Raw genomic sequence first — 18,287 nt, forward strand, 5'->3', positions numbered from 1 at the left:
TTAGTCATACCTGTGCACGCCAAATCAGCATTTTGTCAACCAACAAGTGTAATGTATTGTTGAAATTTTCATTTTAACATTTAAAATTCTTAAATTATTTTAGTGTTAAAAATGATAATTATTATTGCTTGTTATCAATTTCAAAAATCCTTATCCCCATAACCTTTGTCATATTCCTAAATACTCACCTCATTATCACTCTGCTTATCATTTCCTATCACACCTTAGCCTATTTTTATTCCTACTACGCTCTTCAAACCTTTTAATACACCGCTCTTCAAACCTTGTCATCAACTCATCATTTTTAAATCGGCCTTTGGCAATCAAGTACCAATAAGTAGTGGATACTCAATGTACAAGTCCGTTCAATGGAAAGACAAGTGTTAAACCGTCTGTCCTCAAATGATTTCATTCATTTCGACTGCTGGAGTTATAAAACAATCTTTTGACCCAAGTCTGCTTATGAAATATATCCGTTATCATCACACAATTTGCATATTGTGTTATCATGATTATGCTTCTGCAATTTAGTACTACTCCTCTGTATTCACGATTTGAATGCGCCTTCCGACTCTGCATTATCATCATAGCAATTGGATGAAGGTCGGCTGTTGAGTTTTCATTTTATAAAACTCTGAGTTCATAAAGTTAGTTACGACGTTAGTATTCAGACTCTGAGTTTCTCAAAGAGGGCCGAGATAGTAGGTGCTATAAAGGGAGAACATATAGCAGACAGGCTTATCCCGAGTTTTTTTACTTCCGCCCAGAATTTGAGGACGTTAACCAGGTCAGCTCAAGCAATTGAAGAAGTAAACTCAGAGAATCGAGGACGTTACCAGGTCAGCTCAGTGGAATGCAGGAAAAGAGGTAACAAGTTAAAAACCCTGATTGAATTTTTGAGCATAAAAAAAGGGGTTAGAATAGAGATTTTTAACAAAATGACCAATAGAGCAGAGCCCGAAAAATTTGATAGTTCACAATATCATGAAGACTATGTCACGATTTTAAAGGAAAAACACTGGTTGTCTTTTCTAGAGAAATTCAATGGAAACAATGAAGAAGTTACGAAGCAATTTGCATTTTCCTTCAATGGAGAGAAAGCTTTAATAGGAAATTTCTCTTTTAGAATTTCAGAGGATACAATAGCACAAACATTGGGAATCAGTCGAGAAGGGGAAAAGTATTTCAAGACCAAACAATTTAGGGAAAAATCATGGACTTAGTTTATGTCTAGGTCAAGGGTTTCCTCTGTCAATTGGAAAAAGGGTGTTCCTAGAAGCTGGCTAATTCACCCATGGGATGAGATGGTATACATTATTCAAAAATTTGTTACATGTGAAGGACGTTACAGTATAGTATACCTATATCACATAAAAATTCTGTTGCAATTAAAAGGTCAATGCACTATCAGTTTGCCCTACTTCCTCTTACAAAGCTTGACTAGAATGTCGAAGACCATTCAGAAACAAAAAGGTAATGAAGATAGGAGTTTGTATCATTTTGGGTTGATCAAAATTCTAATTGAATTTGAGTTGCAGAGGAGAGGAAAAACATGGAAAGAATTTTTGATTGACAATCAAATTAAAATTAGAGAAGATGAACAGGAACAACAAGAACGCATAGAGTTTATGATTGATATTGATGAGGAAATCCCTGAGCGTAAGTCAAGCAATGTTCCTCAACCCAGAAGTAGTGTAAGGACAAGAAGGATGAGGCAAGAAACTGCCAAGAAAATTGAAAAAGATAAAATCTTCACTACTTATAAGAGAAGATCAAGGAGAATAAAAAGGAATCAAACACAAGATGATCAACCAGAGCCAAATGAAAATGCACCAATGGAAATTGAAAGCAGTACTAATTCACAGCCACAACAGGAAGCAAAAATGGAAATTGAGAGTAACAAGGGAGAAAGGAAAGAGCCAGCACTTACAAACAAGAAACAGAGAAGGTTAAAGAAACAGATTGAAGAGCTAAAAGAGGAATTGATGGAAGAAAACATGTTAGAGAAGGTCATAAAGAAGGAAAATGAAATGTTGAGAGCTCAGAGAAAGAAGATTCAGCAGGAAAATGAGGAACTGAAGAACAAAGTCAACGAACTTGAAACTGATCAAACTGAAATATGCAAATGGGCGACAAAATGGTACACTCAGAAAAAAGTTCTCAAAGAAAAATATAAGAATATGAAACATGAGTCCCGAGTTCAGAAGAATGTAGATGTATTGCTACAAGCAGCAGAGGCACAAGCAGAAACAGAATATAAAGGGAGCACATCAGGATTAGCATGAGGACATGCTAAATCATTGAGTTTGGGGGAGATGTTGGTACTATTTTATTGCCATTCTTTTCTTCTAAAAATCCATCATTTATCTATCATTTTCTTCCATAAACCCCTCATAGTCCATTGAAATTGATTAATGAAGCATTATAATTGTTATTTTACATTAAATTTAATTTATGGATTTTTATGTTAAAAATTGGAAATTTTCAACAAAATTACGGGATGTCATGACTTCCTGTAATTGGTTTATGTTGTGACATGTGGCATGGCAAGAAAATTGGAATAGAAGATAAGGACGTGATCTAGGATGTACATACATGGTGGAAAATCTATTTAGCATCGAATTTGGAGCTCCTAAATACATGGTCAATGCTGGTCAAACCCAACCTTTTTGGTTGTAAAAGCAGCAAAAATCTGAAGTTACCTAAACTGATTTCGTTTTGTTTTAGAAATCAGTTAGGATTAGGAAAAACGAAAATAGCCTTTTTGATTGTAAAAGCAGAAACATCTGAAATGATAATGAATGTACGTTTGGTTGTAAATTTTAATAAACAAGAGGAATGCTGGTAAGGAAAGGAGATTAGAGAAGAGCAGACTTGAGACTATAAGCGTATTCCAGAACTCTGTTTTGAATGTAATCGATTCTCAAAACTTAATCAAAGGAAGAATTTCATCAATTATGGTGTTTATGAGTTAACGTTCTTATCATCTGAAGTTTTCTAAGTGTGCCATCAAAACGTGGAAGGGCCCTACGTGAAGATTGGTACACTTTCGTTTCTGTTTCATAGGATTTAGTCTTCAGATCTGAATAGCATTTGATGTTATTTCATTGCTTGTGAGTTGATCAGTTTGATTAGAAGTTCTTGCGATTGTTATTTTATGATTCATAGTAGTACCTTGGAAATTCAATTGCAAAATTATTGAATCAAACTTTGTAAAAGGTTTAATTGAACATTGAATTTCAAGATATTTCTATGGACTCTGTTTTCACGAATTTGATCTTTGGTATGCTTAGTATGAATTTGATGTTTGGTATGCTTAGTGTGTTGTCTTGAAAGAGTTTTTGTGAATTATGTCCTTGTAAGAGGATTGAGAACTCAGACGAGTAACACTGTTTTTAGAACAGTTAATTAAACTAGATGATATAAGTGTTTAAATTGTGAAAGGAAACATATTTCAATCTCTTGTAAAAGAGTGTTGTAGCCTGTCACAATAGACACTTATTTAGATAGATGAGATCCTTTTAGGTCTACAAACTTTAGACACGTGCCTCTAAGTTTACCTACCTTGGTTGACATTAAATTTAGTCTAATCTAGACCCCTGGATTGGTCACTACAGCTCTCATCATGTTTTTATTAGTAAATGAATGGTTATTAAACGCACGACCTAATAGATTGTATTGTAGCTAATGTTTTTGATGATTTTCAATAAGTATGAGACCCCTATGTTCAAATATGCATTTATACCTAGTAGATTACATGTTCACAATGTTTGATGAAATGTTTGTGATGGTCAAGTCTTGTTAGGTCAATTTCTTGTCTAAGTTTTGCATTAATGTCTTTTTCCTTGTATCATTCATCATTCTAGAAATTTCTATCAAGTTTTGGGCATAGGTTTGGATATTAACCCTAAAAAAGTGGCTCAGATCTCGAGGTCGCATGCACATAACTAGGTAAATTATACTGCAGTCACTAGGAGACAGGGTTATCCATGTGAATCAAGGCTTACAGTCATTGATATGCCCTTTTATGCATGCGACTAGTAGCGTAGGTTAGTGAAAAAGCAAGTTAACTCAAGGTTATGGCATCAGGAGTGGTTGATTAGCTCCTGGGGGTCCTATAGTTCCCAAGGGAGGTTAGTAAAGTTTTGGTTTGGAGATTCCACTTCCTCAACTATACCTAGGGAGTTGATTCATATCATTATAACTCTTTGCCACATATTTACCCCGGTGGATCGATGAACTTGCGTAAGTGTGGGAGGAGGGTGTTACAAAGTGGTATTACAGTGGGTTTTTGTTCTCTTTGGGTGATATATGATACCACATAGTGGTATCAGAGCATGGATCAACACTTGGATTGGATGGGCGAAATGTGTTTGTTATGCATGCATGAAGGTTGTATATGTGCTTATGTATGCATGGTGGTGGTCATTGTTACAATTTTGTTGACATGTAGAAGTTGTTGATGTTGTTGTTAGGATGTGTTTGTCACGAATGCATGTCAGTTGTATATGCATTTGTTATGCATGTCAGTTTCTATATGTTTGTTATGCAAACATTGTTATGGTTATGGTGGCATGCACGAGGTCATGGTATATAGTCGGTATTGTCATGCATGATTTCAATATATTGTTATGATTATGATTATACATGTATCATGCTAATCTGGTTGATCTTGCAGATGAGATATCCTCCTCTGAACTATACTGAGGTATGTTGGTTATGTTTATGTTTGGTTATCTTACATGATATACTTGCAGGAAGAAGAGGATCAAATATGACTAGAAAAATGGTGGATTATAGTTCACGAGACTCCCCTTACAGATCAGATGAGCAATATGGTGATGGGTACTCTCCTGACATAACAAACACCTTGAGATGTTTGAAGGAAGAGATAAGAAGTTGCAAAGAGGATAATGACATGATAATTCACTCATAAGAGAAATTTTCCAGGGCATAGTAGAAACAAGCAGAGGTCAATGCAGTTATCCTTCAGAGTTTGTTAGACTTGCAGAGACATGGACCACTTAGGATCAGTCATGGATAGGAGGGACAAGAGTAATGGGGCATATGGTAGTAGGTCTTATGGTGGTCATGGGTCAGATAGAGATGAAAAAATCAGATATGGTAGGCTCTTGGATACACCTGATAGGAGAGGTAGTGGATATGGGCTTTACTCTAGTTCTGGTTTAGACAAGCATCTGATCTAGAAATGGAAGGAACACTCCTCCTATCAAAAACTAACTTTCCTCTGACACTTTGCAAGTTAACAAAATGGGTCTTTAAAAGTAAAATAAGTTTCACAACCTCTTCAAGATGGTGAGTTAAGGTTTCACATGAACTTAAAAGAGAAACAAATTCACATGCAACTCAAGATGATAAACAAGAAGAGAAGAAACCAACGTTTGATAACGAAGTTCACCCCTTCTAGGCTACATCTACGGGTATGCTCCAACAACTAGACTATATATTGATTTCAATAGAAAATGAGTACATACAACTTGTTGGAAGTAGAGTAGCTTGTTTTTCCAACAAATAAACATTCTCCTACAAAGAATTCTCACTCAGAAAGATGACTCCCTACAACAAGTCATGAAAATGTTAAAATAAAAAGGACTCTCACATAATATGTCCTTGTACTCCATAAAAAATCAAAAGCATAAAAATGCAACTCCTCCACAATGAAGAGTTAAAAAGGGCTTCTCTCCTTAATACATTGAAAAAGACTTTAAAAAGCTTCTCTACATGAGTAACAACTAATACAGATGAAACTCAAAGGTTGTAAAACCTCTAACTATGCTCACTCCATGCTAAAAAATGCCTCCATACTGCTTCAAATTTGACTTTGCCTCTAACACTAAAATAATTGATTATACAAAAAGTCCATCTTAAAGTGCTCAAATCATAAAACAAAGGCTTCCATTGAGTCCAAGACACTCAAAAACTCCCATTTAGGCTCTTTTTGAGCTCAAAAAGTTTAAAAATTGAGCAAGATATGCTTCTCCAAGCCAAGCTCTACTATTTGTCCTGCAAATTGGTAAAACCTGCTAACTGTGCAAAAATTTCACCTTTTTCTCAGTCTGCTGAGGGACAATTTCACTCAGGACTGACTAGTCGTAAAAAGTGCAATTTGTTGCCTCGTTAATTTTTCTAATAACCCTATGTGCCATATTAGGGCCACATGGCGCCCAAAGGTTTGGGGTCAGGGCCAACTGCCTGCCCTCGCCATCCAAGCCCTCCATTGCTATCGACATGGTTTTATGTTTTCCATAGGGTCGAGGGCTAAGGCCAACTGCCCACCCCCACCACTGGAACTCCTGGGTAATGGCCATATGGTTATCGATGGGATCGGGGCTACGACCAAGTGCCTCGACCCTCCTGTGAACTCCTCGTCATGGTAGTATGTGTGCGAATAGGTTCGAGCATAGGGCCAACTGCCCAACTGTTATCGGGAAAACTAGTGTCCATTCAGAGCTACTAGTCCCACTAAGACGGTATCTATCTTAGAAACAAACAAACTAAAGTTACTTGTGTTTTCCTTTATGAGAGATAGATGAGAGAGAAGCAGAGAGTACCAACCTCAGTCTTTTGCTAGTCTCCTTGCTTGTTTCCTCTCTCCCTTGATAGAGTTCTCGCCACTCCTTTCTCACTTGTCTTGCATCAAAGAACACCTATAGAGTCAAAGTAGAAAAATACCATCAAAGCATAGAGATCTATAACCATAAACAATGTAGGATCAGATGTATATTAACCATACAAATGCATATACAAATACAAGATTCAGAGATACACAAGTATATGGAGAAAAACTCAAATAGCTTTATTGATAGAAGTATTAGAAGAGAGGATTACAACCAAGCTTTCTGATCCAGCATCATCCTCCCAGCATGAAAGCCCTCTTCATCTCATACAAAGCAAGATCACCCAACAATGCAATGTCTTCAAAGAGAAACCAACAACACTTCCTTACAAATTACAAAATTCCAACCTATGGATCTCTAGGATGAGGGATCCATATATAGATGTTTACAGGAGAGTGAGTTAGCTTCTGGGATTTTGATTAGTGTCATTTCACTGATAGTTCTTGGTTCCACTTGGAGATTTCATGATCTCTTACTCATCCTTATGCGAATTCAGAGAGGCAAGTGTCATATGAGCAGCTTCTAGAAGATTCTTTGGGTTTCCACCTAGCAAAATGCCTCTGAAATTTGTCTGCTCTCGCTCATCGCACCCTGCAGAAGGGATTTTCAGTATGCATCACACCCCCCGTGTGTAACAGGTGAGATGCATCACACCCTTAGCATGGAGCAGTCTGTATGGTCCAGTTTTGACTAGTTCTGAGCAATTTTTCAGGGAGAACTTCTGGGAAATGATGTAATCAGTTGACCTTGATCCTTTAGGGTATGAAACAACACTTTTAGGGGTTTAGAAGCCCTTGGTTTATGGACATATGTGATTGGGGTTGCAGTGCCCAAATATGTCTATAACAGTTGCCCCCTAAAGCATGAGGTCGTAAATCTTCTGATGTCAGGTGAAATGCTTTATCATGAGGATCCGAGGTTTTTCAAACTGGAAGGTGACCTGTAATAAGATACAATACAATAAATTATCTTCATAATATTTTCATGATCTAGCTAAGGTGGGTATTCCCATGCTCAGCTTTATAAATTCATTTTCATGTACACAGGACAGACAACCGTTTGTGTGGTAGACCGATGATTTTGGTAGAGCCATCATCCCTTAGCTTGGATGATTATTTGTGTGGCAATGATGTACATTGATGTCTTTATTTTCCTGAATATATCACAGCCCAGATGGATGAAACTAGATCCGGGTCTTCAAACTCGTTCAATCTTCACCCGAGGTACAAGTCGATCCATGTGAAAAGATGTTCTGATGTCGAACATAGAAAGACATCGCCTGATTACTAGCCAATGATGTAAGCTGTTAACAGGCACGAGAGGAATCACTGATCATGATAATGACCCTCAAGGTACTACAGTACAATTCACGTGGTGTGAATACATGAGTTGATGTCGAACACCATGCAAAATCTTTCGGTCAAAGGCCATTGATGTAAACCTATCGCTGGAAGTGAGAAACTTGCCATTGAGGCATGCAAGCTTCAAAGTACTGAAAGGGTTGTTCCTAAGTCAACTTCTTGGATAATGTGCTAATGTCAACAAGAAGTGACCCATCGTAGGAGGGCCTTAATGAATCCCACATCTACGACACAGAACGGAGCAAATGATTTTGTGGAGGTGAAAACGATATGATGATACAAGGTTCAGGGTGGCAGTCATGAAAGAATGGAGCATTACGGTATTGCAGCGAATGAGGCGTCAGCTAGGTTAGTGAATTCTCTGAGCGACTTCTCTTGAACATATCGGCGACACTAAAATGGATTGGTAGCATTAACCTCAAGATGGATGGTACATAGGACCAATGGTGATATGACCAGTGAACAGAATAACCCAACCCAACTCAATCACGATGATGGAGTGAAAGTGTCATGTTCAAGAGCGACTTTCTACCAATGAAGTTATTCAAGTTTTCTTTCCTTTTTCCCCAGTCATTGCTGACCAGTACCTCTTTATTTTTGTCAAGCTTGAGGAGGATAATGTATGCTTGTTCTATAATTTTCCCTTTGGGCAAACTTGTCGCTATGTTTTAACGAGCCTAGCGACAGTGAAACTCGTTCTTGTCTGCATGGACAATTTTGTCGCTATTGCTTTAACGAGTTTAACGACAAAGATAACTTAGTCCTTTTCAATTTTAGAGAGTCTAAAAAGAGACGGAAAGGAAACTCCAGTAGTCCTTTTTCGTAATATAATCCCTTAAGTTCGAAAAAGTATAAAATAATACGAAAGGGATGACTTTTCGATAGTTTTAACGAGCCGAACAAGACAAACGCTCGATATTTTTGTGTAATGATCCCTCAGGTCCAAAAAGATTAAAATATAGAGGAGGGATGGCACTTCCAATGACTTTAATGAGTTGGAGAGGCCAATTTCTCAGCAATCTTTTCATATTTTACGAGTCAAATGAAAAGAGCTTAAAGGAGACTCGTTTTTGAGGAACGAGTGATGTTTTTAGGTAGCAGCTGGTTCCAGGTAAGGTTTGGAACTTTTTCAATCACGACAGTGTAAAGAAGGTGGCTAATAGAATCACTCATCGCAGCTGTTCCTCAAAAGGGTAAACAATCAAATGGAGGCATATGATCGGCTAAAAAAGAGTGGAGGTGATGGTAAGAACACGGCCAAGGTTCAAAAGCTGATAATTATGCGATCGCAAAGATTATTTACAGAAGGTAGGTTCATTTTTTAATGAGCTTAAACTCTGGGGGAACATGTGCTCATTGCTAGGTTTATTTTTTAACGAGATTGAACTTTGCGTAAACCTGCTCGTTCCAGTCGTATAATAAGGATGTCTCTCATTAGGTTCATTTTTTAGGGAGTTTGCCCTATGCGAAACTTTTCTCCTGAGCCTTTTGTATGCAAGCTAGGAACGACCAACCTATAAGGTTAAAGGGTTGAGAGCCTACAAACTAAGAAAATAAAAGGTCATTTTTCACTTGCATGCAAAAAGGTTTGCATGCCCCCAGGTATAAAGAGAAGTAGAGGTGATCACGGTGGGACTCTTTTCCAGTCTTATCCCATTTTCCTAGATGGACAGGGGTGTTACTTAGTCAGATATCCTACGTGGAAAACCTACCTTCTCTCTGGGGTTTTCCTGCTGAAGCAGACCAGGGCGCATGCCCCCTGGGTTTCAGTCACAATCACCGAATCACCTGCACTCATCAGGGGGATGGACTGGAGATTGATGAGACAGTCCTTGTGTAAAAAGACCAGTTAGGGATGGCATTTGAATAGTAGTTGTGTTTGAACCAGGGAATGAAATATGGTCAACTAGGTGGACCACTCTACCTTCATGCAGAAAACACATCACTTGAAAGAGTGAGGAAACAATAGCTCCCATGCTATAAATGTAGTCACGCCCAAGGAGTAGATTGTAATATAGAGGCCCTTGGACTACCATCACATTTAGATGAACGATTTTCCTTCTCAAAGTTATAGGCAAATTTGGAAGGATCCCTAACGGTCGACTGGTTCCTTTGTTGAAGCCTATCAGATTTTGAATCTCAGGCAAAAGCGATGGCGAACCAATCGCTTTCCAAGTAGTTGAGGAAAGGATACTCACAGAAGCCCCTTCATCTATGATAGTACCAACCATGATCATTCTGTAAGCTTGTACTATGATTCGGAATGGTACATTAGATGGTAAGTAGGGTCTCCCTAGTAGATTCCAATTGAAGGAAATGACTAGATTGCTTGGAGGAGGGACCGAATAAACGGCCGGATAAATCTTTGACGAACTTCCTTCTTGCGGTAAAGGAATGGGTAGATTGCCCCCATGTTCATCGGATTCTGTGTTAATGAAAATAATTTGAACGGTGTCATTCTCATCCTCTTTGGTGACTGTATCATCTGAAGGTGGACCTTCTAAAGACAAGACTGGGTCGACTGTCGTCTCGACCTGTTGAGTTTGGTCCAGTGTCGATTCAGATGGTTTATCTTCAATGGTAGGTGCTTTGACTCACAACAACGGTGTGTCTGTCAGATTTTCAACTAGCGATGGACTTAGAGATTTTCTTGTATCTAGGAGGAAGTCGCTGCGGTGAAGCAGGATGGTTATCCAAGAATCTTTTAGATTCATCCAAGAAGGGACAACGGTGGAGGGCATGATTGCCTTCGCACAACCTACAAGGAAATATAGATTCCTTTCTGTCCATTGACTTCATTTTCACTAGTTGATGGTGTGCTCTCAACATGATCGTCAGAGGTTGAAGACACCGGATTGTGCAAGCGAGGAGACCAGTCCCTCAGGATCCATGGGATGCAGGGACAATCTCGATGATAGTGGTCTCCCTTGCAAATGACACATGGAGATTTAGGTTTGGATGGTGCAGTGTGTGGATTTTCGCTAGACGATGCATGGTTGCCCCCTTTCGTCGTTGGCTTCTTCTTCTTCTTCTCCTTCTCTTTCTTTTTCTTCTCAGTTACTTGGTTTTTAGCGTTACTAGCTTCACCAAGCAAAGATGAAGAAGGAGAGGGAGAAACAAACGAAGTAGAAGGTGGGGGAGCGACTTCAACATCATCTGGTTGCTGATTTGATTGCTGAGGAATTACGGTGTTTTGAACGACAGAGGTCGAGAAAAGCCATACTGGCAGGCCAATTGTGAGTCTTGGAAGGGACAATGTAGCCATGTGTGGAGCACCAACATCTCCCCAAGAGGAGAAGGGACTAGGATTTACCCCAAGGGGAAATCCTTGATTGGTAGAATCCATTTTCTCAACCTAAGACCAACGAGGGAACAATGACATTATTCCGATTAAAATAAATTTTATGACGCTTTGACACAACTTGCTTTTTCAATTTTTAAGAGTCGAGAAAAAGATAAAGATGACTCTAGTCGCCTTCGATTTTTAATGAGCTTGAAGTGACAAGTGCTTAGATGGACCTTTTCTTTTAAGGAGTTTGAAAAGGAACGAAAGTGACTACTCTGGAAATCTAGATAGAGGGATTACCAAACCAATCGCAAAACTACATAATACTTTTTACGGTACGGTAGTCAATCTTCCTGAATGCTGTGTTCAGTGCATTGCGATCAATAGGGTGGCAGACACGACTTCCTAAGGATAAAGGATATAGCCTATTGTGGTCTCCCAATATATACTCAATGGTATGTGGGAGCACAAGTCCATACTGGCACTTGTTGTATCAAAGAGGAGGAATCACCCAACCTACGATCAAAACGATAGTTACCAGGCTTTACGACACCGGAATACGTCTCTAGCCTAGACTTCTAAATGTTGTGCGTTAGGTTCCAAAGTGTTTTTATGTTCATTGAGGTTTATTTTATAGTTGATCTTTCTTAAGAAGTTTGCCTTTAAGGTTCACCGCATGATGTAGATATACAATTCCTAATGTGCAATCTAAGATGATAAGCAATCATTTACTTTCTTTTAACAATGAAAATCCTAGCCACTAAGGAAAGAGAAGTAAAATTCTTTCAACATAGAGCAGAAATCACACACTAGATGCACTTTTCCTAAATCAATTTCTGCATGTAGTCTAAATGCAAATGCACATGCATGTATTTGTTTTTCCAATTTCCTTAATGTGAGAATGACAAAAAGAAAACTAAGTACAGATCTGAACTATCTTCTTTCAAAGCGACAGTACTAGCAATTTTCTCTTCAAAAAACGAAAGGAAGACTAAGACGACACTTTGCGATTTTGAATTAAAATTGCTTTCGACACTTGAAATACTAATAATTTCAAATCAAGTACAATGGCAAAAGTGTAATCGACTATCTAAAAGAGGAATGCTTTATGACACTCTTTTTCTTGACTAAAAATGACAGTTGTGACCCTTTCAAATCAAAAGACGACAGTTCGATTAAGCTATTTTTTGTAAAGGAGAACTGTAAATGATGAAAAATACATAGAAACATTCACAATTCTTTATCAATGGAGGCTGAATAATGCAAAGGAAGATGGTTTCAACAGTGATATACTAATCATAGACAACAAAACTACTGAATAGAGCTGAAGACAATGAAGAAAAGACCAAAATCTGGAGGCAAAAACAGTCTTAGTCAATCATCGCACTTGTAACACAGGGAAATAGGGATGCATCTCACCTGCAACACACGGGAGGTGTGATGCATCTTGGTTGCCAATGAGAGATAGTGCGATGGTCCAGGGACGAGACTGAGCTTGGTTTTTACTCACAATTTGCAGCTAAGTTCAGGGATTTAGGCTGAGCTAATGATTTTCAGTAAATACAAACTATAGGGGCTGATCTAATGAGGTTATTTGAGCTACCACTAGGGCACTTAGGATGTTTGCAAGTCAGATGTTTAGTTCATAAACCAACCCAGAGATTGACTGAAGCAGCGTTGATCTACTTTGCAGTTGCATAGCAAAAGCAGTTCAAAGGCTAGCTGGCTTAACTTTAGACTCCGTCTGTAGTTTATAAAGCAAACAACAATAACAAAACAAACAAACTATTCACTCCCCAGCGGAGTCGCCATTTTGTTATCAGGAAAACTAGTGTCCATTTAGAGCTTATAGTCCCACTAAGACGGGTAGCTATCTTAGAAACAAACAAACTAAAATTACTTGTGTATTCCTTTATGAGAGATAGATGAGAGAGAAGCAGAGAGTACCAACCTCAGTCTTTCGCTAGTCTCCTTGCTTGTTTCCTCTCTCCCTTGATAGAGTTATTGCCACTCCTTTCTCACTTGTCCCACTTCAAAGAACACCTGTAGAGTCAAAGAAGCAAAATACCATCAAATCATAGAGATCTATAACCATAAACAATGTAGGATCATATGTACATTAACCATACAAATGCATATACAAATACAAGATTCAGAGTTACACAAGTATATGGAGGAAAAATCAAATAGCTTTATTGATAGAAGTAGTAGAAGAGAGGATTACAACCAAGCTATTTGATCCAACATCATCCTCCCAGCATGAAAGCCCTCTTCACCTCATACAAAGCAAGATCACCCAACAATGCAATGTCTTCAAAGAGGAACCAACAACACTTCCTTACAAATTACAAAATTCCAACCTTTGGATCGCTAGGATGAGGGATCCATATATAGATGTTTGCAGGAGAGTGACACAGCTTCTGGGATTTTGATTAGTGTCATTTCACTAATAGTTCTTGGTTCCACTTGGAGATTTCATGATCTCTTACTCATCCCTAGGTGAATTCAGAGAGGCAAGTGTCATATGAGCAGCTTCTAGAAGATTCTTTGGGTTTCCACCTAGCAAACTGCCTCTGCCATTTGTCTGCTCTCACTCATCACACCCTACAGAAGGGATTTTCAGTATGCATCGCACCCCCCATGTGTAACAGGTGAGATGCATCGCACCCTTAGCATGGAGCAGTCTATATGGTCCAGTTTTGACCAGTTTTGAGTAGTTTTTTAGGGAGAACTTCTGGGAAATGATGTAATCAGTTGACCTTGATGCTTTAGGGTATGAAACAACACTTTTAGTGGTTTAGAAGCCCTTGGTTTATGGACATATGTGATTGGGGTTGCAGTGCCCAAATATGTCTATAACACCAACCCCACTGCCTTCCACCTTAAGCCATGAGAATATGGGTAAACATGTGACCTGGGGCCAGGGCTAACCACCTAGCCCCTCCTCCCCAAACATAAACCATTAAAATTTAAATTTAGCCAGTTAACTATACGGTTAAGAACTAATTGGTGATGTGATGATGGGCTGCGGAGTTGTTACACTATAGGTCGAGGGATCGAACCCTGCCGAGGCCTTCGAGCTTGCTATAAAAAAATTGGCCAATCATAGGGTGCCATGTGGTGCCCTCTCATTGGGCCACCTTAGACCATATGAATCAATCAAATTGCGCCAAATGCCCCCGTATGAACATGCCATGTATCAAGACCTGATTGGTCCACTATCAACTATACCCTGCATAGTCAGCTAATGATGTCAGTTATACAGATTGCCCAGTCAGAAGCCTAGTCAACCCTACTCTTGAATTTTTAGTTATTGATCAAAAACTTCAGAACGTCATAACTTCTTCATATGACATAAGATTGAGGTGATTTAGGCATCGTTGGAATCAGGACGATGAACACTACAACTTGACGATAGTTACGGGAGATTCCGAGAACTTTCATTTTGAACCTATTTTTGATCTCCAAATCATAACTCCCCACTAGGAACTTTTGGACCTCCAAAATTCTATTTTCACTCAGTGAAAAAATGAGGAAAAAACTCATTAACTTTCTTGATCTCAATCGTTCTTGTTTTGTTTAAATTGGTTCCTTCAGGCTCCAATCAAGGTACTCCACCTTGCCTCTGCATGAAGTTCTTATCTTCCTATCAAGAATTAAACCACAATTCTTCTAAACATGTAGTAACAAAAACTTCAATGGATGGAATCTGAACATTCTCTCCAAAATCATGTTTCTTTGGCTCAAACAAGCTTCATCTTTAAGTCCTTCCTTACTGAACCCAAACTTGATTTTCCACTTGGAAATCATAAGCAACTCAATGCTTGTCATGCACTGATGTGTATTTTGCTTTGTTTCCCTCAAGCTACACTTGTACTCTTTGATGAACTGGATGCATTTGTTCATTGACATGCTTGGATTTGTCCACATAATCATGGTCATCTTCTGCACAATAATTACCAAATATTAAATTCACAAACAAGCTTCATATCAAAACACTTGTATAAGTGAGTGATTGACACAACTGTAGACATACTATATGAAATAAAAATTCTCATCCCAAAATTACCCAAACAAATGGACTTATCATCAAGCAAAAATAACATGACATACCAAAGGCACACTTGTTGCAGATAAGTGTGTTGGGTCCCTATAATACTAGTGATTACCCCAGTTGTACCCCTTATTAATATTGGTGTGCCCCTATTGTCCCCATATTGTTATTACTGTGCCCCATAGAATCCCTCTATTGTTATTTTTGTGCCTTTATATTATTATTGTTAGGTCGGCTGGGTTATATTGTGACTCCTTAGACTCATATATATAGAAAGGAGGTTTTGTCATTTGAATCATCCAAGAATTGTTCATTTATGTAATGTAAAGGAGGTTGCCCCCTCGAAGAGGCTAAATTTTAAGGCGTTGATCTATCTTTTCTATCCTTTTCTTGAGCTGGTTTCATAACATTTGGTGTCAGAGCTTTGGATTCTAGGGTTTCGCTGCTCCAAATAGGTCATCGTGGCATTTTCGCTATAACTTTTTTTCTGCGGCATTTCAGAAGCTAAAAAAAAACCCATTTGAGAAGAAATCGCGCTGAACCTCAGGTTCGAATTTCAGAGCTTTTCGCGCTATATTTGCGGAGATATGATCTGAGGAAGTTGGTATTTTTGCAGAATCCTGAATTACATTCCAAACAGGTGACCTGGGGAAAATCGTCATAACCTTCTCTCTGAGCATCAGATTCAAATTTTGTAAGAAGGCATAGAAAGAGGACAGACTGTAGTTTCTTGTATATATTTGTCAGAGCCAAAGGTCAAAACAGTGACTCGTGGAACGTCATACAAGTTCGCTCTACTGAATTAGTTTATAATCAGGTCACTGTGGGAGATTTGGCATAACTCTTCATTGGAGAATCCAATTGGGGTCAGACTGGTGGCATTGGAAATATGACATAGAAGGCTACTGCAGGTCGCAATTTCAGAACTGGATGATCCGAAATTAGAGAGATACATCAGAGGCAATATCGAGCTCCTACAAAGTGAAAAAAGGTGTGTAGATTTTTTAAATTTTTGCTTAAGCTTGGTTTGAAAAATTATTTTGAAGGAATTCAAAGGGCATAGTAGAGCATTAGTATCGGTAACTGATGCCTCGAGGAAAGAAAATGCAAACACCTAGTAAGCAATCTAAAAGCTCTAGCATGACTCATGAAGAAGAGGAAGAAATGCTACATGATATATAAAAATTACAAGACCAAGTGCAACAAATTTCACTCTCACAAAAGCTAACAGAATCTAAGATAAATGGCGTGGAATCTAAGATAAAGGGCATGGAAGCCAAGATTGATGATTTGAAGATAGATTTGAAGGAAGATTTGACAAATTTTCTACAAGAAATACTTACTAATGGTGAAAGGGGAGTAAAGGAAACTCATGATGCAAACAAAGGAAATGTTAATCATGATTTCATAGACTCTAATGTTGGATCGAAGACGCACCATATTCCAAAAATCGATATGAGGAAGTTTGATGGCAAGGATCCCGCAACATGGATATTACAGATGGAGCAATTTTTCGATCTCAATAATGTGCAAAACACACAAAAGGTACGTATTGCAACTTTATATTTGGAACCAAATCAGTTTGTATGGTATCAATGGCTTTGCTCTCGTAAACAATTTATCACTTGGGCAATTTTTACAGAAGAATTGATAGCACATTATGAGGATACAAAAAGCAACACTTTTTTTAGCCAATTGATAAGTCTCAAACAAAAGGGTTCAATAATGGAGCACATTGAGGAGTTCCAAAAATTGAACATAAGGGTAAAAAATATTCCAGAGGAGCATAGGATTGATGTGTTCATAGGGTCTTTAAAGGATAACATCCAACATGATGTTCGCCTTTGGGAACCTGATTCATTAGAGAAGGCATTCAGGTTAGCAAGAAAAATGGAAAGCAAAATTATGGCAACCAGGAAGCATACCACTCACAACTATAAAGACGGAAGTGTTATGTCGCTAGTCTTCCACAACCTATAAGGTTGACACCACAAAAATTGAAAGAAAAAAGAGCAAAAGGGCTTTGTTACAGTTGTGATAGCAAATACACTAAAGGTCATAAGTGTGCTGAGAAGAAATTATTCTACATAGATTGTGAAGAGGAAGAAGAAAAGGAGCAAGAAAGGTCAAAAGAAGAGGATATACTGCAGGAACAAAGCCTAGATGAAGAACAAATGAATCCGACCATATCTTGTAATGCATTGGCGGGAATTACCACTACTCAAACCATCAAGATAGAAGGACAAATCAAGAAGAAAAAGGTAATAGTGTTGATTGATTCAGGAAGTACCCACAATTTTATTCATTGTAAAGTAGCAAAAGAATTGAATTGCTTCTTATATCCAGCACCAGAGTGTCAAGTGATGGTTGCAAATGGAGGAGTAATAAATTGCTCTGGAAAGTGCCATAATATCAAGCTATCCATGGGAGAATATGTATTGACTAGCCCAATGCTTTCCATTCCAATGGGAGGTGTTGATGTTGTATTAGGAGTCCAATGGCTACAATCCTTGGGTACAATAGCTTTTAATTTTCAAGAACTTTTCATGAAATTTTTTGTGGAAGGAAAGGAAGTTGAATTAAGGGGTATTGTAGGGAAACCAAGAAATATAATCAGCTCTAACGGTATGACAAAGCTTCTAAAAAAGGAACGAAAAGGTGTAATTGCACAATTATGTTCGCTAGATGTTTCCACATTGGAATCATCTATTTCTCCAGATCTCCAAAAAGTCTTGGACAATCATTCCAAGGTATTTGAGACTCCCAAAGGTCTCCCACCTATTCGTGATCATGATCATGCTATTCATCTGATTCCAGGAAGTGTTCCTCCAAACATCAGGCCGTACAGATATCCCTATGCCAAAAGAGTGAAATTGAACGTATGGTTGCAGAAATGCTAGAGGCTGGTATAATTCAACCGAGTCAAAGTTCTTTCTCTGCTTCAGTAG

Source organism: Pinus tabuliformis, chromosome 3_2 (genome assembly GCF_031772625.1).
Source record: "Pinus tabuliformis cultivar Carrire ecotype Pingquan chromosome 3_2, CPIR1, whole genome shotgun sequence".
Lineage (NCBI taxonomy): Eukaryota > Viridiplantae > Streptophyta > Pinopsida > Pinales > Pinaceae > Pinus > Pinus tabuliformis.